The sequence below is a fragment of the Tenrec ecaudatus genome, chromosome 5, assembly GCF_050624435.1.
Source record: "Tenrec ecaudatus isolate mTenEca1 chromosome 5, mTenEca1.hap1, whole genome shotgun sequence".
NCBI lineage: Eukaryota > Metazoa > Chordata > Mammalia > Afrosoricida > Tenrecidae > Tenrec > Tenrec ecaudatus.
The window spans coordinates 121,835,530-121,859,920 of NC_134534.1; the positions used below are offsets into that span (position 1 = coordinate 121,835,530).

Consider the following 24,391-nt stretch of genomic DNA (forward strand, 5'->3'; position numbering starts at 1 on the left):
CATCTCAGATGACTCTGACTGGCTTAGCTGGGATTTAGAAAGTTCTACAACTCAACTGACTGCATGTGGCTAGGGAGGTAGGGCCAGATATTTCAACATGCTAAGTTCACATTTTCAGCAGTGGCAAGCATGCCTAAAATATGTCTATTACACTGAACAGAAATGTGTCAAATTTTGAGGACTATAGCTAGAAAACTAAAAATGCCTTTTTATGATTTTAATAACAATAATTAATATACTTTATAGTGGCATATGAGGTTCAGTTGTGTACAATGTATTTAGACATATCTCTGTTCAAAGCTGGTCAGCAAAACAAAATCACCAGATGTGTAATAAATGAATGCTAAAAAAATAAAAACAGGAAGACAATCTACCATAATGACAGCCATTAGCTGCATGCAGATACAAAACGAAATATCCATTTTACAAATTTAAATTTTGCATTCTGAATGAATCTGTATTTCTAAGATGGAACATCAATTGACAAAAAGTGAAGCTTTCAGGATGTGCTTCCATTTGAAGTTTTGATGGGTAATATATTTTATCCACTAGTAATTTATCCACATAATATATAACAATGGGATAAAAATGTCTTTTAAATTGATGTTATACTTTGAACTCTGGGCAGTGTAAGATAAGATATAATAATTATTTATAAACTATTAAGGGGCCAGGGGGAAGGGGGGAGCGGGGGGAGGGGAAAAAAGGGAAACTGAGCTGATTCCAGGAACCCAAGTGGAAGGTGAATTTTGAGAGTGACGAGTGCAACGAATGTATAAGGGTGCTTTGCTCAATTGATGTATGGATTGTGATAGGAGTTGTATGAGCCCCAATAAAAAGATTTATTAATAAAAAAACAAAGAAAAACAAAAGGCAATTAGCACAGCTAACACCCTTTCTGCCTTCAGTAGATAGTATTAGTAGCTGTATTTGGTCACTCTAATCTAGGACTTTCCATTTTCTATCTGCCTGCAATTATTTTGCTACATTTCGATCTGTCTTGTGATTTTTATGATTACTAATCTTATCTTGATAATAAGCACAAAAGCAATAAGAATGTTAAAGATACTGATAAGCTAATGTTAATATTAAAATTATAAAAGACAAAAAACCAAAACCAATGTCATCAAAATCCATAGAGTTTTTATGAAATGAGCTTTTATGTGTACGTATATAACTGTTATAGTGTCACCTCGAGTGTGAGTACAGCACGTGCCAACACACTGTAGAAGGTGAAGGGGATTTCTATGAACGTTCCATTTATACTTATCCATGAATGTACTGAATCGTTAGATCTTAGAAAAGATTCATTTTTCCCCTTTTGGAAATTCAGTGCCGTTGTAATCTTTAATTCTACAATTGACTTTTTTTTAAAGAAAAGCAAACCAAATACATAGATATAAGATTAAATAGAAAATGCAATTATTATAAATATGAAGATAATATTCGTCAACATCTGCTCGCTTGCAGTAAAAGCTTTTTTTTTGGTATATTATTGTCTTAATGAGGAGCCCTGCTAGTGTCGTGGTTATGAGTTGGGCTGCGATCTGCAAGGTCAGTAGTTTGAAAGCACCACTAGCTCCATGAGAGAGAGTCTGGGATTTTCACTCCTGTAAACACTTACAGTCTCAGAAACCCACTGGGGTCACTATGACTCAGCACTGATTTGATGGCAGAGAGCTTGGGCGAGGGTGGGGGGATTGTTTTATTGTCTTGATAATTTTTTATTTCCTAGATTGCCTCTGGTGTGTGTGTGTGTGTGTGTGTGTGTGTATCTTTAAACAAAACAACACACACATTGCCATAGAGTTGATTCTGATGCATTTAAATATTTTATGGTTTCATTCTTAAATGTAAGTCTATGATCCTTATTTAGAGGATCCCTGGAGACACAGTGTATATGAGTCAGGGCACTAGTTCAAAACCACTACGAGCACCTTAGGGGAGAGATGAGGCTTTCTACTCCTGTAAAGTGCCAACTGTCTGATAAGCTCCTAGGGCAGCTCTACTCTCTCCCTAGAGTCCGAATGGACTGGATGACAGTGAGTTCATTATTGGCTTTAATTTTAAATGATGCCTTTGTGCTAATTGCTATATCCATTTATCTCACTACTATGTGTTTCCTTGAATTATCTTGGCAAACATTTTGAAAAGCAGGTGATCAATTTTAGTCTAGACTCTCAATTTTATCCCATACAAATATTTGTCTATCTGAATGGGAATCCTATACTATCTTGATTATTGAAGATTTAAAGTTTGAACTCAAGAAATGTGTCTTCCAACATTTCTTCCATTTTCAAGATACTTTTGACTACCCCGAGTCGCTCTCATTTCCATGTCAATTGTGGGATCAAGTTTTAGATTTATGCTGTTAGAAGATTACAGTCAACAATATTCTGTTTATTTAATATCAGAAATAGTTCAATGGAGGTTAAATCTACATGGGAACTCTTCTAGTGGACTTTGGGTTTTCACTGTCATCCACGGTCTTCTGCAAGCGGGATACTCAGAATTTAAGCTCTAATACAATTCTTAATTTCATCTCAGATTGTTCATTTCCAGTGTAGAGGTATCCAATTGACTATTGTGTACTTTGATATTTGAGAGTTGCACTCCCTTATTAGTCAAATGGCTTTTTAAAATGTGGGTTCCTTATGAATTTCCAACACATACACAAAATCTAGAAGTTAATGCATACTCTTAACAACACATACAAATTGGTGAACACAAATAAAGCTGGAGACATCTGAATAAAATTGGTAGATTATATCAATGCAAATATGCTGGTTACGGTATGATAACAAGCAAGGAAAGGATCTTTGTATGAATGTGAATCTACAATCAACTCAATTAAAAATATCAAGTAAAAACTAATAATTCCAATTTCTCAAATAGTAATTCTTAATGCCTGTTCCCTACATATTTCTCCTTACAGATATTACTATGGATTATACTTAGTCACAAGACTTTTTCTACTCTCTAGAAAATCAATGTGGACTTTCCACATTAACTATTTATATCAGATTTCCTCAAGCACTAACACCATGAAGCTTTGACTATAGTGTCCTTTATGTAGGAGTATTGATTATTAATTACAAGCGATTTTCTTTTGATGAATTCCAACTCTAAAAGAGGTTTGGGGCATGCTACTGTCACTGAAGACTGATTCAATGGTTGCTGACAGAAAAACCCAATATTTCCCTTACTGCAAAATTTATGGGAACTCCCCAATTATGAATGACCTGTGATTCAGTCTTGATCCTTCTCTATTTGTGAGATAGTAAGAAACTTACATAGCACCATCATGCTCAGATTTCACAATCACAAGCTTCCTTCCTCGTGTGAGAAAAATTCTACTGTTCCACAACTAAGTCATCCTGATTTTCCTAATGTTTTTTTAATCTCAATCGCTTTTGAATCGACAAAGAGAACACAACCTCTGTTTGTCTTTTGATCACACAAGAAGGGACCTGTATTACATTTGTCTGATAACGCAAATTTTAGAGCTATTTTATTTCATTCAACCCATCAATTTCCTCCCCCTTTCCAAAAGGAAATCAGAGTATTGAACTTACAGTGTAGCTGCCTCAAGCTGAGTCCAGTGCCAGCTACAAACTTTTAAATTCTATCCTCAGCAACATGGAAACTTTAGGTTCTGAGCACAAAGAAGAGATTCTGGAAGGTTCAATTTTAATACAAGTTTATTTTTCCCTTGTAATTTTATGTTGGACTTTATGATGTGATGCAATCCCTTTAATGGAGTCTTTTGTACGAGAATATTTATTGTGTAATTTTTACATGTCCAGCAGCAATAGATTAGAATTATATGCATATGGATATGCAAATATTATTTTGGTCATATTTATCAAGCCAAGGTAAAAACAAAAACAAATTTCCCATTAAAGGCAATGCTGACCTGCGTTGGATAGCATCTTTAAGGAAAATATAGTCTAAACCCAGGCCAAATATGGGAGAAAAATTACATAACACCCCAGGAAGAACATGCTGTGTAGGTATGTCATGTCTTTAGGGCCAACAGAAAATGTGTGGTGAAAGAGTAATCCGTAACCATTAGCCATGTCAGTGATGCTCCATGTAACTACGACGTAAGAAGAATTTCTATATTGAAAATCAGAGATTTGGGGTTACTTGATAAATAACACATAGATATCAAATTGCTGATGAAAACAAAGACTTCCAATTTGTGTTACAACTCAATGTTACAACTATACTAACAGATAACACTATAATAAATGGAGAAAAGATTGACCTTATCAAGGATTCAAGCTAACTTTGACCTACCATCAAAACTCAGGAAAGGAGCAGAAGTCATATAATGCATTGCATTAAGCAGATCTGCCACACAAGACCTCTGTAAAGTGTTGAAGTGAGAAGATGTCAAATTGTGCATCTGACACAAATCATTGCACTTCTAACCACATCATATGCCTGTGAAAGCTAAACAATGAATGAGGACCAGAGAATATTAGATGAGTTTGAATTAGGGTGTTGGAGAAGAATATTGAGAATGCCGTGGACTAAGAAAAGAATAAACTTATCTACCATGGAAATATTGCCAAAATGCTCCTTAGAAGCAAAGTTGTAATCCTTACTGAAGGCTGAAATCTCCTACTTTGTGTAGTCTTCTGCTTTCACTTGGAATGAGGTTTTCTGTGTTTTATTTTGTGTCTTCGTTGGGGTTTTCTTTCTCTTTTTATAGGAAATTCAAGGTAACTAAATCTATATGAAGAGTAACTACATGCGTAGTTATGACTGGGCAAGGGAGTTTGTGAGTTAATAGGATGCTTATAATAGTGGGTAAAAGTGAAGAAAATGTTCTAAAAAGAGGGTGGTGATGATGCTACTACTCTTTTTCATATATTTAAACCACTTTTAAGATATATGAGACAAATAATAAAATTTTTATATGCTTAAATTGTATATGCTTGCTACATTGTCAATAAAGCATGACCTAAGAAATCAGCATATCAATGGTTCTAGTCCTGATGGCTCCATAACTAAGTCTATACTATCAATTACTTAAGCTTTATACGTCTCACTTGCTCTGTCTCCAAATTGCAGTTACAAAGCTTAAGTATGTGGTAGTTCGAACTTGAGAATTAACATCATAGCCCTGCTCTTTCACTGGAAAAAGAGGTGGCTGCTCATTAGACGGTAGGTGAAACGATCAGTTTCTCCCTAGGAGAAACATGTGACATTTTGCTCCCATGGGCTGTGGAGACTTTATGAGGCAGTTCTCCTGAGTCTTTTGCGGTTGGTTGCTATGAGTTAGAATGTACTTGATGGCAATGAGTTGTAGGAAGAGCCATGCCTAATGACTGGCATAGGGGAGATGTTCAACAAACATTGGAAGGGAAATAACACTTTCATTACTGGAATGAATTCGGTTCTCCAAAGGAAAGAGAGAAGGGAGGCAATTTCTTTAAACAATATATATATATATATATATATATATATATATATATATATATATATATATATATATAAATATCACGAGTAGAAGATGCATATCATTTGAACAGGCATCCAAATGATTCTTAGATCTTTTCTCAACACCTTCACTTGAGAATCATTGATAGTTTTTCACCAAAGGGTGGAATGAACCCATAACTTTATTGCGCTCTTCACAAACTCCCACAGAAGGATATCTGCATTTGCATGTCTATTATTCTATGGTCTAGATACCTAAGCATCCAGCATAGGACTAAATAAAATGTAATTAGCTATTGAATTATACTTCAAAATTACTTGTCTTAAATAACATTTCCCCCTATTTATGCAGTTCCCTTTTCTGTGAAATTTTTAATTAGATACTTGGACCCCAACTTCCCATCCTCTTTTCAATTTTTGGCTTCTTTATTAAAAATATTCTGGATTTGCTCAATGATATATTTATTCACGATAGTTTCTGGCCTATACTTGAAGAGCTGGCATTTCCCTTGCTTGTCTCCGGACACAAATATTTAATCATATAATCACAGGACTTGGAGGTGGAAGAGACCTAATGTTTCCCTCTCCATCTGCCTGCCAAACCTGCTGCTGTTTACCCTATCACTTGGCATTGATTTTCAGAAAGCCAGTGATTTTATCCATGAACATAATTTTAAATGCCATATTTTGCACATATATCAAGAATATCTACTAGCCAGTATTTTATGTCCTTCTATGGATATTTCTTTAGATGAGTTCACCTCTGATAATAAGTGGGTACAAATGAGAAAACACACACATACACACACACAGAAGACCCAAATCCCTAGTCATTATGATCAATGCAGGGTATTTGTTATTTTATCTTACAAAAGATAAATCCAATGAATGACTGGACAGAGGAGAATAGCCTATTTAGTGAAAATTTATAATCTAGTTTCCCAGAATCACTATTACTCTTCTATGGTCTTTTAACCAATAAAGCCCATTCTTAACATTTAAATATAAATTACCAACTTCTTGTGTGTGCTTTCCCCCCTTTTTTCCTTTCTCTTCTCTTGGATGGCATATTCTTACTATCATATTCATACTGTGCACAGACAGAGTTGGAATGGAGGTTTATTAATTCTCAGGTACATAGATGCAAATAGATTTAAAACATCAAAACCAGTACATATTGCATTTGTCTTCAAGTATTTTTTCACCTAAGACTCTAGTACTTCTGTCTTCAGGAATCAATATACCTTTTGAGTTTTAGTAGACTAAGAAATATTAATCTAAGTGAGTTAATATAATTACTGTAAATAAAGTTTTATGAAGTGGAGATGTGATTTATATATGACCCTTTACTGCTATTCATGCCGTCAAAATATTCTGAGTCAGAGAAAAGAACTTAGCCTCCCCTGAAGTCATGGTATGCTCTTACCACAGCCCCAAATTTCAGATAATGAATTAAACCATCTCCTTCTACTAAGCACTAGGGTTTGAATTTGGAGCCAGATGATGATGAATTCATACTAATTCCATACTCAGCTATTCGACTCTCTCTCTCTCTCATAAACAGACACATACTCCACTTATTGAATTTCACCGTATTCTTTCCCCTCGCAATGTTTATGCCAGTTCTATATTCCCCAACTTGATTGGAATTAACTTGAGCACATGTGCTATAATTTAGACCTTGGCAATGCTATCATTTTACTTATTGCTTGTTCTTCATAAGACTTAAATGAGAATACTTTAAGTAACATCAGAACTTACCACCAACTCTTTATGAATTATAAGAGACAAGGGACAATTTCTTGCATGCTACAGGTACATGAGCTTGAAAGGGAAATGAATCAAGAGCGTTTACTTTTAAGTCAACAATATACATTTCTCAGCCGATGACAAGAACACCTTGGCAGATGTCACTGTGACATGGCAAGCCCTTCAATCGTTTTAAATGTCCACAATTCTCTTAAAACCTCATCCAGTGAAAGAACCTAAAACACACATTCTTAAACCAATGTGCCCCATAAGCTCGCTTCTTTAGAAAAATGACACCACGACCCTACAATCCCTTTGATCGAGTAGAATTTAAGAGTTTGTATAAACTTAAAAGTCAGCCTTCCGTAATAAAAACTGAAATTCTATAAGAAAGCCAGTTAACCTTAACTTGTTTCTTTCTTGTATATAAAGCAGTGATAATATTGGCCATGCTACTTTATAGGAATATACCATTGGGGAGTTTTTTTACTGTATGCCCCGGAGTTTTTCTTCTGGACTCTATCCGATCTGGGGTTCTTTCAATTTCTTTAGAAATCACGTTCTCATCCTTTGTTATAGAGGGGAAAATTTATGCCATGAATTTTTGTACTATTTCTTCTATACAATTTTTTGTTGTTTCTTCTTGCTCCAGGATCCCAATATGATGTATAGTTTTCCGCCACACCCACTTCCAGGGCGGGGGTCAGTTTAGCTCAGGTTGGGGCCAAGCCTGTAGCTCTTTCTTTTCATGCATCCTTCCCTGTGGCTGCTAAACCTACAGGTTGGGGAGAGAGGCCAGCATACCGCACCCACACGGAGGCCAGCCGAGAGGGAGGAAGAGAAAGAGAGTCGGACCCGACACCACGCTGGCACACCAGGTCCGGAGGATGACGTCCTTGTGGGGAGCTAATGGGACACAGAGGGGACTGGGCAACCGACAACAGCATGTGTCACCATGTCCCTTACTGAGGCAGACTGTGACAGAGGACATTTCTGGGGTCACATGGTGGGGAGGCAGTGCGGTCTGAACCCCCCCGAATGGAGCGAATCAGGAAGGGAGCATACCAGACCAGCAGCTGCAACAAGGCAGCTACGTAGCCCCTGTGCGCCCCAAGGGGGCTCTCCAGGCCGGGAGTGGGGGGCAGCTCCTGGACAGACGTGAAGGCCAGCAAACAGATCCAGGCTCTTTGTATGTTTCTTCTCTGTTTTTATTATTATTTTAAAATTTCTTTTCTCTTATTTATTTACTATCTTCATTTTTTTGGTAAATTAGTGCCTACCTGTATAGGTTAGGCATGGGAGGCATGCCCAGGAGAGAGCAACAGCACCAACAGTGAAGTGAGGGTGGTGGGGGAGGGGGCGGTGAGCAGGCTGCACCATGGACAGAGGAGCAACTAGGATGCTGGTGTCAATAACAAGGAGGAGATAAAGGTCCGAGCTGGGCGGGGGGTGGGGGTAGTGTGGGAGCAACAGCAAACTTGCTCAGAGTAGGTACCAAGAGGGGGAAATAAGGGGAAGGTGACAGTGGGGCAGGAGGAAGGTAAAAGGAAACAGGAAGGACCAAGGAAGCAGAGCAATGGCTAGAGGTATAAACATAGAGGCGTATATATGTAAACACATTTATCCACAACAATAGAGGTATTGACCCATGTACATATATTTATTTATATGGAAAAACAATGAGGTAAGAATGGACCTCTGCTCATACCCTTTCTCAATACAAGAACATTTTGTTCTAACTAATCAGTCGTCTGAGATGTTCACCCTTCCAACACAAGTGCTTAAGACAAAATGGGTGCATAAGCAACTGTGGTGAAGAAGGCAGATGGTGCCTGGCTATTAAAAGATATAGAATCTGGGGTCTTAAAGGCTTGAAGTTGCACAAGCTGCCATTCAGCAGTAAAGCAACAAGCCCACATGGAAGAAGTATAGCGCCAGTGCGACCATGAGGAGTCATAGGGACTGGGTAAAATGCATCAGCAGATACATAACAAACAAGAATATATTGTTGAAAACGAGGGAGGCTAGAGCAGAGACACAAAGCTCATCTGTAGATAGTGGAACAATCTCCTCACAGAGGGCCCATAGGAAGGGCATGAGTCACCAGGGTGCAGTAAGCATCGGTGACATGCACTGTATTCCTCTGGTGCCTTGAGGCTTCCTCACCCCCCACTACCATGACCCCTGTGTGGTTTCTCAATTCAGACTAGACTGGAACACATACACAGGTATAGAAATGGATGGAGCTCACGACACATAGAATTGAGGAACAGGAGTGGGAGTAGTGATACCAGAAGGGTAGGGGGATGAGGGGGAAAAGAAGGGAGAAAGGTGGAATTGATCAGAATATTTGGCACATAACCATACAGTCCTCTACAGGGGGGAGAACAACAGAAAGCATGGGGGAAGGGAGACAGTGTTTGGTGTGAGAGATGAAAATAATAACAATCAGCAATCTATCGGGGGTTATGAGGGTGGGCGGAGAAGGGAGGGGAGGGAAAGGGCTCATACCCAGGACTCAATAGAAAGTAAAGGTCTAGAAAACAATGAGGGCAACATACGTACAAACATGCCTGATCCAATTGATTGTGATAAGAGTTGTACAAGCCCCCAATAAAATTATTTTTTTTAAAAAGATGTTTATAGTTTTTATTGATAGTGTCCCACATCATTTTCAAGTTTTCTTCAGATTTGTTTGAATTTCTAGTTGATGATTTCTCTTGAAATCAACCAGGATCACTGGTGGGGGAGCAGGAGATACTAGTGAATTCCAAATTGAAATAAAGGAATTTGGTTAGGGCAGTTGTGGTTTGTCTGTGTCTGTCTGGGAGGTACAGAAACCTCAGGGGTATCAGGTCCACCCTTAAAAGGAAGGGGGAACTAAAACTGGTATGGAATAATTGAAAATAAAATAGTGGAAACATAGAAAACAACAGCTAAGAAGCAAAATAATATAATAATAAGCTGATGGTTTCGGTGGCAATCGCCCCATCCTTGTGTGATGGCACAGACTTGACCAGGTTTGGCAGCGAGGTAAGCGCTGGGGAGGGGTGCATAAGGAAAGGAGGTGAAGGGAATCTGAGAAGATTTAAGAAAACGACATAATTCATTACTTGGACTGTGAGGAAGACTGCGCCAAGCTGCTCCCGTGGTGTGCCCTCCAAGCTGGGACCAAGGGGCTGGCAAGGTCAAGGGCTTGGCGGAGTGGGTCAAAATGGGATTTGAGATGACTCTAACTCCTGCGGGGAGTGGAACCCTGACTGCCAAGCAACTCCAGCTGCAGTTAGTGGTGGAGGGGAGTCAGAAATGTGCAGCCTGTGATGCTGCTGTCAAAGTTCCCTGAGAATATGAGAGTAAATTATATATGTATATGTAATGGTGTGCTTAGCTTCATGTTGGGCAGCTAGATTCTGTTGGAAGCTAGGACTGTTGAGGGAAATCTCCCCTGGATTTGCTGAGGGACTTCTGCCCTGGTTGCTACCTGATGGCCACATTCCCCCAACTAGTGTTTCGTCCGTGCAAGCAGTGCTCTCAGGAACTGTACAGAGTTCCTTATTCACCTGTAAATGCTTAATGTCACTAGTGGAAGCCTCTTACTGCAACCAGGCACCCGCGTCTGTAGTAAGACATAATCTGAGACAATTTTTCATATCTGGTAGCGAAAAAGCAGACCTGTGATCTCTTTGCTAATTTTATTTCCATTTTCCTGATTATTCAATGTAACAAACACCTTTTCCTTTATTTTAATGATCATTTTAGTTCTTGTTTTATGAATTTTTGTGTTGTTTGTTCATATTTCATTATTGTGGATTTTGATGTAATATGATTAGACTACATATGAACAGTAAGTGCACAATTTAAAAACAATCAAATATATACAAAACTATGCATAGATTACATGCATTATCTCCTTACCTGTGACTTTTTATTATTGCTGGATGACTTTTATCATGCAATACTTTAAATACAATATAACCAAAATTATTAGTCCATTTTTTGGCTTTGTATTGTGATCTAAATGAATTTATACATGTACATATATTTGAGACAGGTTTGAGAACACTTTCCCTGCATCAGTGTTAATCACAATGTCTTATATGATTTCTTCTGTGTCATGATTTGGCTCATCCAATAATAGATATGATTCCTACTTACCTATTATTTTCTGTGAGTGATGGAGGTAAGAATTACTTATTTTAAAAGCTTGAAAACCAACTTTGCCAGACTTATTATTAGTGCATCCTTTTATCATCAATTTAAAGTATTACTCTTTCCTGTATCAACTCTCATGGGTCTGTTTCTGAAATGTCACCTTCATCCCTTGATATTTGCCTTTATTTTGTAACATTACCTTTATTTAATTGTTTTATTTTATTTTGAAATCAGGCAGAACACTCACCCCTGCAGCTCATTAAGTTTTTTCCAAAAATGTGTTGGTTATTCTGGCATTTTTCCCTTCTAAGTGAAATTGATAAGCAAAAGTATGAGGCTAAATTAATTGCCTTCTAGAAATTAGTTCATTTCTTCAGGGTTTTCAAATTTGTTAGAGAAATTTTTTCATAATATTCTGCTATGATTCTCCTTAGGGCTATTGTAATATATATGCCCATTTTTTAATGTTGGTTATTGTATCTTCTCATATTTATCCTTTATCTGTCAGGTGGCTTGTTGCTTCTCCAGGTCTTTCAAAACCCAATTTCCAAACTTGTGTATTCCTTTTATTGTTTTTATGTTTTCAGTTTAATTTATTTCTATGCTGATTTTTATAATTTTCTATTGTTACTTTGTACTTTGTGTGCTGTGTTTGTTCATTATTAAGTCTGATTATTGATTTTAAATCTTTTTTCTTTGTGAAGATAGGCATTTATTGCTATTAATGTCCCTCTGAGCACCACCTATCCTATATTTCAATATGTTGTTCTTTCAATTTTATTTTATTCTAATTGTTTTTCAATTTTACTTCAATTTTTTCCCTATGATCCAGTAACAGTTATTTAATACCCATGCATTTCCCCCTATTTAATTTTTGTTATTGATTTCTAGGTTCATAAAAGTAAACACAAAAGAGAAGCGTTGTTTAATTTCAATCTTTTACAATTTAGCAAAATGTGCTGTTTGATCTGTGAAACGGCCTGCCTATTCTGGGGAGCCGCTCGGCTCATTAGAGAAGGCGGTGCACTGTGCTGCTGCTGTTGGCGTAGGTCCCATTACCAACAGTGTCTTCAGGTCTTCTATATCCTCATTGATTTATTTTCTAGCTAATCTATTCTTAAAAGTGTTGTTTTAAAATACCCTGCTATTATTGTAAGAAGCTCTGGGACCACAGTATTTAAGCACTCAGCTGCTAACAAAGTGATCAGCGGTTTCAACTCAGGAGTTGCTTTCTGGGAGCGAGATGTGTCAATCTCTTTCTGTGAAGACCTACAGCCGGGAGCACTTTCCTGTACGATTGGTGTGAGTCAGAATCAACTTGATCATGGGTTTACTATTACTGTAGAATGATGCATTTCTCTCTTGAACTCTGACAGGCTCCATTTGTATCAATTGTGGGGCTTTGGCATTGGGTGAATTAATATTTTAATTGTTATATATTCTTTGTGAATTAATCTTTTAATCAATATGTAATATATGCTAAATCTTTTACAGTAGATTTTGACTTTATTTTGTCAATGTTACTATCGCTAATTCTTTTGTTGTTGTCCATTTTACATGCTTTTTCCCCTACCTTTTGATTTTTAAGCTCTCCATATCTTTGTGCTTAAAATGTGTATCTTGTAGACAACATGTGTTATGGGTATTGCTACCCTGTGCTTTTCAATATTTATTATGCCGTACTCTGAATCTTGACTAGAATATTTAATCTCTAGCTATATTTTTATAATATTTGGAAAGTTTCTGCCCTATTTCTTCAGAAATTCTTGAGATTTTTTTCTTACTTATATAGGATTTTTAATATGAGCATATTATTTTTCTTGATCATGTCCAATAGACTTTCTTCAATGTTATTATCAATAGAGAAGATTTTATACCACCATTTTGTTGTGCATTTGTGTGGTGTTAGGAGTTTTCTGATTTTTCTTTCTGTGTGGGTAATTTTTGCATAGACATTTTCTTTCATTTCTTTTAATTTTTTAAAGTTTGTGTTTACTTTGTTCCTTCTTAATTTTTGTAAAGCAGGGAATAGGGCATGGGATCTCTTGACTGAAAAGTCCAGAATTCAAGAGAAGCTTGGCTGCTGACATAACTGAGAAGAGGTTGTCCTGATCAAAGAACTGCATTTTGATCTTCAATTATAAGCTATGAACTTCCCTAATAAAGTTTGTAATCATGTGTAAGGACTATAAGTTTTTTGTGGCTATTACAATGAAATTAAAACAAGTTGAGAAGTAGAAAGTAGAGCGTTTTGGGGAAAGAAGTTGGTGTTAGAATTGGTAAGGACAGTTGGAGGGTAGAGGTATACGTATCTGCCGCTGCTTAAAAAGATGCATTTAGGCTGTGAGGTAGTTAGTTTATTGTGCCAACCAGGCCAATAAACACATGGGGGGTTAATTGGAGGGTGGTGAGATAAATGGCTCCTTGAGCCTCGTCTTTCGAGCTCTCAAGGTCTCTTGCTTTGTGATGGTTGGAACAGGCAGGGTGCAGCTGCCTTAGCCAGGTCTCTGCTTCAGCTGGCAAGGCTCACTTCCTGCAAGATATCGCTGAGGAGAAGCCACATGAACCTACCCTTATGCAGCCCTGGGTGCTGCAGCAGCTGTGTGGAGACCCCTGCCAGCGCTGAGGTGCTTAAATGCTCACTGATTTGTCTTTCCTCCTACAGTCGACATCATTTGTGTGTGTTTGATGAGATGGAGGACTTTGTAGATTGGTGTTGGACATATGGGTTAATGTGGGACTTGTGGGCTGGGGCACTACTGGGTTGGGATAATCTCTTGATGCACACTTAACCTTTATGTAAACTCTCTTTTATACATGAGTTTCTGTAGATTTGTTTCTCTAAAGTACCCAGACTAACACAGGCTGATGTTGATTAGTTTTATTCTTCTCTTTACCCTCTTGTAAAATCAGAAGACTCTAAATCTAGCTGGGTCTTCAAATCCTTTCTAACAGGGTCCTGTTTCATTGAGATTTTCATTTTCCTTTTATTGTTTCAATAATAGTTCTGTATCTTTCCATTGGGGTATTTCTTTTAGTTTTTGGATTTCCAGTTGATTTGATCTTATAATGTTTTTCTAAATTCTTGTAGGTTTATCTTTGTGTGTTTCCATTCTTAACTCTGTGGAGAATTAACAGTAAATTTTTGAAATTGTCTGCTGTTCCTCAGGGAGCTTTTGTGTAATTTTTCCCTCTTTTATTTGAGCCATGTTTTCCTGTGTGCTGAAATAACTCACAATTAGCTGATATCTTGAGACAGGAATGTTTTAGTTTATTTATTTATAGATTTATTTGTTGGTCTATTTTTGTTGCTCTAAGTATATTGTTTTTCCTTTGTATTTTTCCAATGTTGTTATTTTATAAGCCTGGGTTGATTGTGAATTTTCTTATGAGCAGGTTTGGTGATTGTCCACATATAGAGTTCTTGGTCAGTGCATGTGTCTTAGAAGATTGTGTCGAGGTGAGAGAACAGTTCGCTTCTTCAATGCGAGGTGCCAATATCATTTGATCAGACTCTCTCTGCACCTCTTGAGGCATAGTGTGGTCCTTCCATGTTGGCAGGACCAGTCAATGAAGCTGCCATCGAGAAGAATGGGTTGGTTTGGTAGACAGAGTGACAGTTTTTTTAAAAGTGCTAGACGGGTTTCAGCATATTGATGGATTGGTGTCTCAGTGGAGGGAGAGCAAAAGGGGACGTAAGACATTTACTGGTCACCTGGGAGAACCAGATGGGCATGAGGATGCCAGGGAGGCTGAGCGCACATAAAATTTCTCCCAGCTAAAAAGTTCAGTAGTGACTGGGGCAGGTGGCATAAGAAACTAAGCATTTGCCTACCAGGCGGGTCTCTTCGAGGTGGGCAGGCAGGGCAGAAGCCTGCTGGGTTAGTGTGTCGGGGAATTGGGGGGGGGATAGGGGGGTAATTTTTAAATGAGAGCAGGAATGAGCTGGGGAGCAAGGTGCCTGCTGGTGGGACACAATCTAATTATTACAATTTTTCTTGCTCAATGGGAAAATAACATTCACACAGACAGGTGGCCACTTCTGATAAATAGTCCTATCGCTAGTCCCTACTTCTCTCCCGCCTCTGTGTTTAATAGGCCACTGTAACTCTAGTACATTTACATATTTTCTTTTCCCATACCACAGCTCCTCCAGATTTACTAATTGAATCTCACTGTGATCCATCAGCATATTCATGTGTTTTCCTAATTTCAAAGGACCGCGCTCTTGGGCGTCACGCTCTTGGGCTTATTCAGACCCAGCCCTTGTCCTTTCTTTCATATCGAGTGAAACAACATCTGTGTCTCCAGCCACATTGTACTTGAAGTTGCCTTTCTAGACCTTTCATTTGGGGAAGCTGTTTGTTGCTGTCCAAAAATGACAGGACTGCTTGGATCAGCCAGCAGGCTGCAGGCCATTCGTGAGCCTCTGGGTGCTCAAAGTTTTCACTGCAGTCCTGGTGCACTTACTGCTCGGTCCAGTTCTCCAAACCTGTTCCGGGATCTGAGGTAGTTACCTGCATTTGTTTCACCTTGTTTCTCAAATCTTTGTCATAGGGAATATTACCACGGATTTCAGTGGAAGCTCATGAAGACATAATATTATAATGAAATATGCAAAGACTTGGAATCAGCAAAAGGAAGAATATATTGTGTTTTTCAAGATTAAAGAAATGAAGGAAAAATATTCAAGCCTTGAGGTATAACTTTGAGGAAACCTAAGGGCAAAACATTGAATCACACAGAAAGCACCAAAGAATACACAGTCACTGTACTGTCCCCATTCCACCTCCCCTACCGCCCCCACCCCTGCCCCGCAAGTCCCAACAAAGCTTGGGATTCAAGCATTTCAGGAGGCTTAAAATGATCAAGAACCAATGGTATTAAAGGAGGTGGTCCAAACTGCACTGAATTTATTGGTAATATAATAGTTAAGGGTTTATATCAACCTTACTGTATAAACACTGTATTGAAAGTAAGAGTCTTAACTGAGAATCTACCTCTGCACTGGATTCTGTGCACCTCTCTCAGGTGAGGTTTCTTCTCGGCACCTACAATATGCTTGCCTCCCTAAGAACAGTCAGCTTCACAAATCTTCAGCTGTATAACTGGCTGTCTTCCATGGGCACATTGGACTGCATTAATTGAATTTACTGAATGGACAGTGATTGAGAGCAGTGGTCCTCACCCCTGGCTGTAAATTAAAATGAGGGGATAATTATTTAAAAGTAGAAAATAAAATAAATATATCAGGATTTCAGCCATGGGGATTTTTTAAATTCTCTGGATAATTCTTTAATATGCAACTTCTGTTGAGGATTGCTCCATCAACAAGGAACAGAAACAGAATAATGGAGAATAACTTCTGGATTCCCCCTTTTTAAAGGGGGCAGGGTATAAGCACTACAGTATCCTTCCTGTATGTTCCTCTGCTGTCCATTTATCCTTTTTAATCTTCTTCCCAAATCACTTATTGGCAGTGTATATAGTAGTGAAGTCAAAAGGAATGATATGTTCAATCAGTGAGGAAAGAAATAGGAGAGATTTTCCTGGTTTCATTTCCTCCTGCCTCACCTGGAGCTGAGGCAGTACTAGGATGTCAGCTGTAAAAAGCCAAGCTCCTGAACGGCAATACCCTGCATGTATGATATCCAGGGATGAAATATTAAATCCACCGTGGAATATAAAAGAGAATCACTAGAGAGAAATCATTTATGAGCAAGACACCAGGGGATACACACTGTAATTTATGTTTATATTCTTATCTTTGTTCAGACCACTGCAAACTCTTCTTCAGAGAGTGCATCAATTATTAGAAGGAAAACAGGGAATGCTACGGGTAGAATATATATTTTTCATACATACTGGTTGGATCAAATCATTACCAGCTGTGAACCATGAAGAGAAATGAGAAATAAATAAAGGCCTCTGCTTCTTTTAATAACATGTCCTCATGTCACAGCCTAAGGAAGGCCTGTAATCACAAGGAGCTCAAATATGCTCTACCCAATTCTTGAAATGCAAATATTGTGTGACTTCTTTAAATTACTATTGGAATGCATTTTCAAGTGCTTTCTATCACTGTGAAACAAGAATATTAAAATTGGTTAAAACACACAAGTATTAAAGCGATTGCTGATCTACAATTTAATAGGGTTCTGCTGTTTAAGGAAGTAAAGTGGTTTTCAGTTTGTATTCACAGTAATAGCTAACATTTAATGAATATTTCTTTCATTATAAAACTTTTCTCTGTATTTAAAATTAATTTTTCTGAACAAAAACAACAAAACAATCACAACTTTCCAAACAATGAAACTTAACTAAGAGAGGATAAATTACTTGTGCAAAAACACACAGTCAGTTCTGGACCTGAAGACCTGACAGCAGCAGACAAAATACCAGGACTCTGTCCTTATCCACTGTGGTATACTGTCTATCAGTCAGTGCTCCTCTGAAAGCAATTATGGTATTAGAAAAACTGTGAAAAAATACCTTTTGGCATATATTCTGAGTCTTTCCTAGTATAAACAGCTACAAAGATGCCTTCTATGTAGCTTGTTTGTATTGCTGCATTGTTGATGATCTACCTATGGGAGAACAGAGACTATGTTGAAACAGAAGTAATGATGTAAAATACGTGTGATTCATTCCAGTAGTCAACACTCATTAAACAATGAGTGAATGCTCAATAACAAAAAGGTAGGGAACCCAATTATGTCCCTGATCTAATAAATATCAAGAGGGAAATAGATATTACCCAAAAATTCACTTAAGTTTTCAATAATAATTATTATAAATAACTCAATTATGATAGCTATTATGTATGATGGTAGAATATATTATTATATATTATATATATTATTAATATATATTATTAAGCATTCAATATTATTAAGCAAGCTGGGAAGATTGGGGGAGGCTATCTGTACCATCACACATAATAGCTCAGGATTTGTGGACTTGATTTGGTTGTGATGATTTCCCTATATATAATTGTATATTGACATAAAGCTATCTCTTTATGTGTGAAACGTCCTTGGATTTGTTTCTCTAGTCAACCCGGCCTAATGCACTGTATCCCCTTGTTCTGTGAAAACAACTGCCTCTCTGCAAGTACTGCTGAAAACAGTTGTTGAATGATCTTCAGCAACATTTATTTGACACGATAAATAAGTGATATTTTTCTATAATTTGAGTATTCTATTGGGTCGCCTTTCTAGGGAATAGGTACAAATATGGATCTCTTCTAGTCAGTTAGCCAAATATCTGTCTTTCAAGTTTCCTAGCATAGGAAAGTAAGTAATTCCAGTGCCTCATCAACTTGCTGAAACATTTCAATTCATATATCCTCAAATCCTGGAGGCTTGTTTTGGGGTAATGATTTCAATGGAGCTTAACTTCTTCCTTCAGTACCATTAGTTCTTGTTCATGTTACCTCTTAACATGGTGGCACGCCCACTAGATCTTCGTATTCTTCCCAATTTCTTTGGATGCTTTGTGCATCATTCAATATTTTGCTCATAAAATCTTTCAATATTGCAACTAGAGACAAATTTTCTTGAGTTTTTTCAGTTTAAAATATGCTCAGTGCACTCTTCCTTTTTGTTTTTCTAACTCTAGGTCTTTGCGAACTTCATTATAATATTTTATCTTGTCTTCTCATGCTATTTGCTGAGGGTTTTGCTCATCTCTCTGACTTCCTCATTTCTTCCGTTTGCCTTAGCACTCTGATTAAGAGCAACTTCCACAGTCTGTTTTGACATTTTTTTCTTCCCTGTGTTTTTACTGTTCTTTTACTGTCTTAAAGAATGGTGTTCTTGATGTCATTGTTCATCTTTTCAGGTCTTCTATCATTAGTTTTCAATGCATCAACTCTGTTCTTGAAATTCAGGTAGAATATACGGAATTGTATTTTGGCTCTTGTGTATTTATTTTAATTTTCTTAATCTACAACTTGAACTTACATGCAGGTAATTGATGATCCATTCCACAGTCAATCCTTAGCCTCCCTTTAACTGCTGCTATTGAGCTTTTTTATAGTCTCTTCTCACATATGTAATCAATCTGAATTTTGTATATTCCATCTGGAGAAGCCCACATGTATATTCACCATTTGTGCAGTTGCAAGAAACAAAAGTATCTGCTTTGAAGAATTGTTGGTTTTATAAAATTCTATCATCTGATCTCTAACTTCATTTCTATCACCAAGACCATATTTTTCAAAAGCTGTTCCTTTTTTGTTTCCAACAATTGCATTCCAAAAAATTCCCCAAACTGACCCACATCAAGGTGATACTGACTTATAGTACAGGGTAGAACTGCCCCTGTGAATTTTCGAGACTTTAACTCTTTTTTTTTATGTTTTTAAATTTTATTTTATTTTTTTAAATCATTTTATTGGGGGCTCATACAATTCTTATCACTATCCATACATCCATCCATTGGGTCAAGCGCATATGTACATTTGTGGCCATCATCATTCTCAAAATATTTGCCTTCCACTCGAGCTCTTAATATCAGCAGCTCATTTTCCCCCTCCCTCCCCACTCCCCTCTACTTCATGAACCCTTCATAATTCATAAATTGTTATTATTTTGTCATATGTTACACTGTCCAACATCTCCCCCTGCCCTCTTCTATGCTGTCCATCCCCCAGGGAGGAGGCTATACATAGATTCTTGTAATCAATTCCCCCTTTCTATCCCACGTTCCCTCCTCCCTTCAGGCGTCGCCACGCTCACCACTGGTTTGGAGGATTCACCTGTCCTGGATTCCCTGTGTTACCAGTTGCTATCTGTACCAATGTAAATCCTCTGGTCTAACCAGATTTATAAGGTAGAATTGGGATCATGATAGTGGGGGGGTGTAGGAAGTATTTTAAAACTAGAGGAAAGTTATATGTTTCTTTGTTGCTATCCTGCACCCTGACTGGCTCATCTCCTCCCCATAACCCTTCAGTAAGGGGGTGTCCTCTTAGATGCCAATGGGCTTTGAGTCTCCACTCTGCCCTCACTCATTGCCAAAGGGTTTCAGTCTCCACTCTGCAATCACACATTTACAATGATATGCTATTTTGTTCCTTGATGCTTGATACCTGGTCCCTTCTATACCTCGTGGTCACGCAAGCTGGTGTGTTTCTTCCATGTGGGCTTTGTTGCTTATGAACTAGATGGCCACTTGTTTAACTTTGAGCCTCTAAGACCCCAGATACTATATCTTTTGATAGCCGGGCACCATCAGTTTTCTTCACCATATTTACTTTTGCACACATGTGTCTTCAGTGATCTTATCAGGAAGGTGGGCACCCATTGATATGATTTTTAGTTCTTTGATGTCTGATAACTGGTCCCTTCTAAACCTTGTGGTCAGACAGGCTGGTGTGCTTCTTCCATGTAGGCTTTGATGCTTCTCAGCTAGATGGCTGCTTGTTTATATTCAAGCCTGTAAGGCTCCAGATGCTATAGCATTTGATAGCCAGTCACCATCAGATTTCTTCACCACATTTGCTTATGCACACATTTTTCTTCAGCAATCGTGTCGGGAAGGTGTGCATCCTGGAATGCCAATTTAATAGAACAACGTGTTCTTGCATTCAGTAAGTGCTTGAGTGGAGGACAAATGTCCATTTTCTGGCTTAAAACTATGCACATAAACATATGCACATAGATCTGTTTCCCCACACTCTTAGGAGAATAGAAAACCCCATCTTTTGCCAGAGGAGGAGCTTTTGCTTTCAAACTGTTGAACTTGAAATTTGCCACTCAATGTATGATGGAGACTCTTTTTTGCATACCAGTCACCAATAAGTATCAATGCATTTTGATCACATGTTTCAACAATTTCAAACTAAAGACATTGGTAGAATTTCTTCAGTTTCTGCATCACTAACCAGTCAATAAAAGTGAATACTAATTGCATTGATTGGTTTCCTTGTAAGTGCATACATCTACTATTACAGACAGCATTCCACATTATACTTCCAGACTGATCTCGAAATTACCTTTTTGATGTTGAATGTGATGCCATTTGATGATGAATGGGATGCCAATCTGTCATTCTGTGCAGAGTAAACCATATGATTTTCTGATTCAAAATGACCGATACAAGGCCATTCCTGCTCACAAACTCCTACAATATAAGTCTTTATTTGTTCCATTTCATTTTTCTATAGTCATATTTCATACATTTCAAAATACAATTGCTAGTTTCTGTTTGAAGCTGTTTCTTCTTATTTAAAGCCAAGTCCCATTAGCAAATGAATGTTTGGAAGGCGGGAAGAGAGCTTTACTCGCCATGACATTTAGGTCATTAGTCCTTTGAGAAGGTAGTTCTCCTTCAAGCATATTTTGAGTGGCTTCCAACCTGAGAGGTTCATTTTTGGCACTAAGTCTGACAATGTTTCCTTCTGTTCATGAAGTTCTCAGTACTTGACAATATTTCAATGCTGACCAAAAGGTTTTCAGTGGCTATTTATTCCAAAGGGGACAATGTATTCCTTCTTTGTGGTCTGTTCTTAGTCTGGCAGCTTTGCTGAAACCTGTGCACTGGGGTAATCCTGCTGGTACAGACGCCACCACAATATGACAATTTGACAGAGAAGTGGTGGCTAAGCATAATAGTGAACCCTGTGTATGACTTCTTAATGTGAATATATCTCTCCTGGTAGATTAAAAGCACAATGAAACAAGGTTATTTTGCCACTATGTACCTCTTCCCTTACTACAGGTTTCTATATACACTTTCGACGAGGGTAAGAGATGATCAAACTTATGACACATAATTGGCAGGTTTGACACATAAATTCACTTCCCATGATGATTTCAAAAGTAGCTTTATGAACATAAATATATTTCTTCTCCCAAATTACATTTATTCACATTTTTCCTGACTGTGGTGAATGGAACACAGTAAAAAATTACTCCACCTTGAAACATAGTTTGAAGGCCAGTGACGAATCTATGCAATTGAGTTATGATGCTGGCTAAGAGCATCGCAAGTGTCATGGAGACTTCAACAAACCACCTTTGATCATAGATCAATCAACCGGAAAGAAAATCAATGAAGGAACAGAAGAACTAAGCAATATTTCACCCAACAAGAGTACATTTTGCTTATTTTTTTCTATGTACATGGAGCCTACTACAGAATACATAACATTTCAGGTGCCGAAGCAAGCAAACAAAATTACATTGAAAACATCTTGATACTACAAACCATTTCTCTTTGGATCGCAATGATGTAAAATCATAAATCAACCTAAAGTCAAATACATGGATATTAAACAACACTTTACTCAAAAAAAACTGGTAATTGAAGAAATAAAGAATACAATAAAAAATTCCTTAAAACAAATGAGAAAAAAAGTCATATCAAAATCTCTGGGAAAGTACAAAAGCACTATTCAGAGGGTAGTTTACAGCAAGAAGTGCATGCATCAAGAAGGAAGAAAGAAAGATAATAAAAACCTTCTTAGCACCTTAACTACAATTGAAACAATAGCAGCACAACAAATCCTCAAACACTAGAAGAAAAGATATAATAAATATTAGAGCAGAAATAAATGAATCAGAAATAAAATTTTTAAAAGAACTAGAAAAATCAAGAAGACAACAAGTTTATTATTCAAAAAATTGATAAATCACAAGCAAACATAACAAAGGAAAACAAGGAAAAAAGCAAATATCAATAAGAAATGAAATTGATAATATTATAACATAACCAACTGAGATAAACATAATCAATATTATGGAAAACCTTTTTCCAAAAATTTTGAACATATAGAAGAAGACATTGCCTAATGAAATTAACACAGACTTTGTTTAGGTCTGGGTTGACTAGAGGAACAAATCCAGAGACACTCATATAGGTACAAAAAGAGCTTTATGTAAAAGAGTAATTTTATATTAAGAAAACATCACAGCCTATTCCAGATCAAGTACATAAGTCTATTTGCCCATATGTCTGATACCATTCTGTACATGGCAACACACGCAATGCCGCAGAATACATGGAGATCACACGTCATTGGTGGAAAATCTTGCCGATCCAGTGGTGGTGGAAGCATCTCAGAGCTGGCAGGATCTCCACATGGCTCCTCCAGCTCCTGGGTTCTGGCTCCATCATCCTATCTCCATGTGGCTTGTCAACATGAATGTGAAACAGAAAGTCTGGTTCTGACCCCCCCCCAGTGAGCTATTTATCTCCATAGCACCTCCAAATGTGGTTATCAAGCTGCAACCCGATTGACATGCTAACCTCCAGCCCTTCACTCTTAATAGTCTCTAGTTGACACCAGATTATGTAATTACCACAGACTTATCTAGAAAATGTTAACAAGCCTATAACACAAGAATAAATAGATCTGGTCATAAAAATGTCCAACATCAAATAATCGAGGACTTGATGATTTTACCATGGTATAGGACAAAATATTTAGGGGAGCTTTAACAACAATACTACATGAACAATTTCATATTATAGACACAGACAATATCCCACCAAAACCATTTTATGATGCAAATATAACCCTGATACCTACTTCAGGCCAAAGCATCACCAGAATTGAAAATTATTGAGCACTATCTCTGATGAATATAGACATCAAAATTTTCAATAAAACTATTCAACAGAATTCAAGACAGCATCATAAAAATAACACATCCCAATTATGTTGGACTCATATCAATATGCAAAATCACTTAATGCAGAAAAGGCATTTTATAAAATTTAACATCCATTCTTGATTCAGAAACTCAATAAAATAAGATCAGAAGGAACATTCCTCATCAGAGTAACGGCCATATATGCAAAACCAATGGCTAGAGCACTCTCTCCTGTAATGGAGAGAGACTGAAAACATTTCCTCTTCAAACAAGAGTGAAATATGGTTTCCCTTTACCACAACTCTTATTTCATACAGTCCTGGAAGTCTTAGCATAAGCTATGTGAGGGAGTTAGCTTATTGTGCCAGCTTGGCCGATAAACACAGGTGGGGTCAATTGAAGGGCGGAGAGATAAATGGCTCAGTGAGCCTCGCCTT

The 24,391-nt window shown here is 37.5% G+C and overlaps 1 pseudogene; it reads left to right on the forward strand.

Annotated features, from left to right (window-relative positions):
• Positions 1-15,730: 15,730 nt before the first annotated feature.
• The window catches only part of LOC142449241 (general transcription factor 3C polypeptide 6 pseudogene), a 110,185-nt pseudogene continuing 101,524 nt past the window's right edge, over positions 15,731-24,391 (forward strand).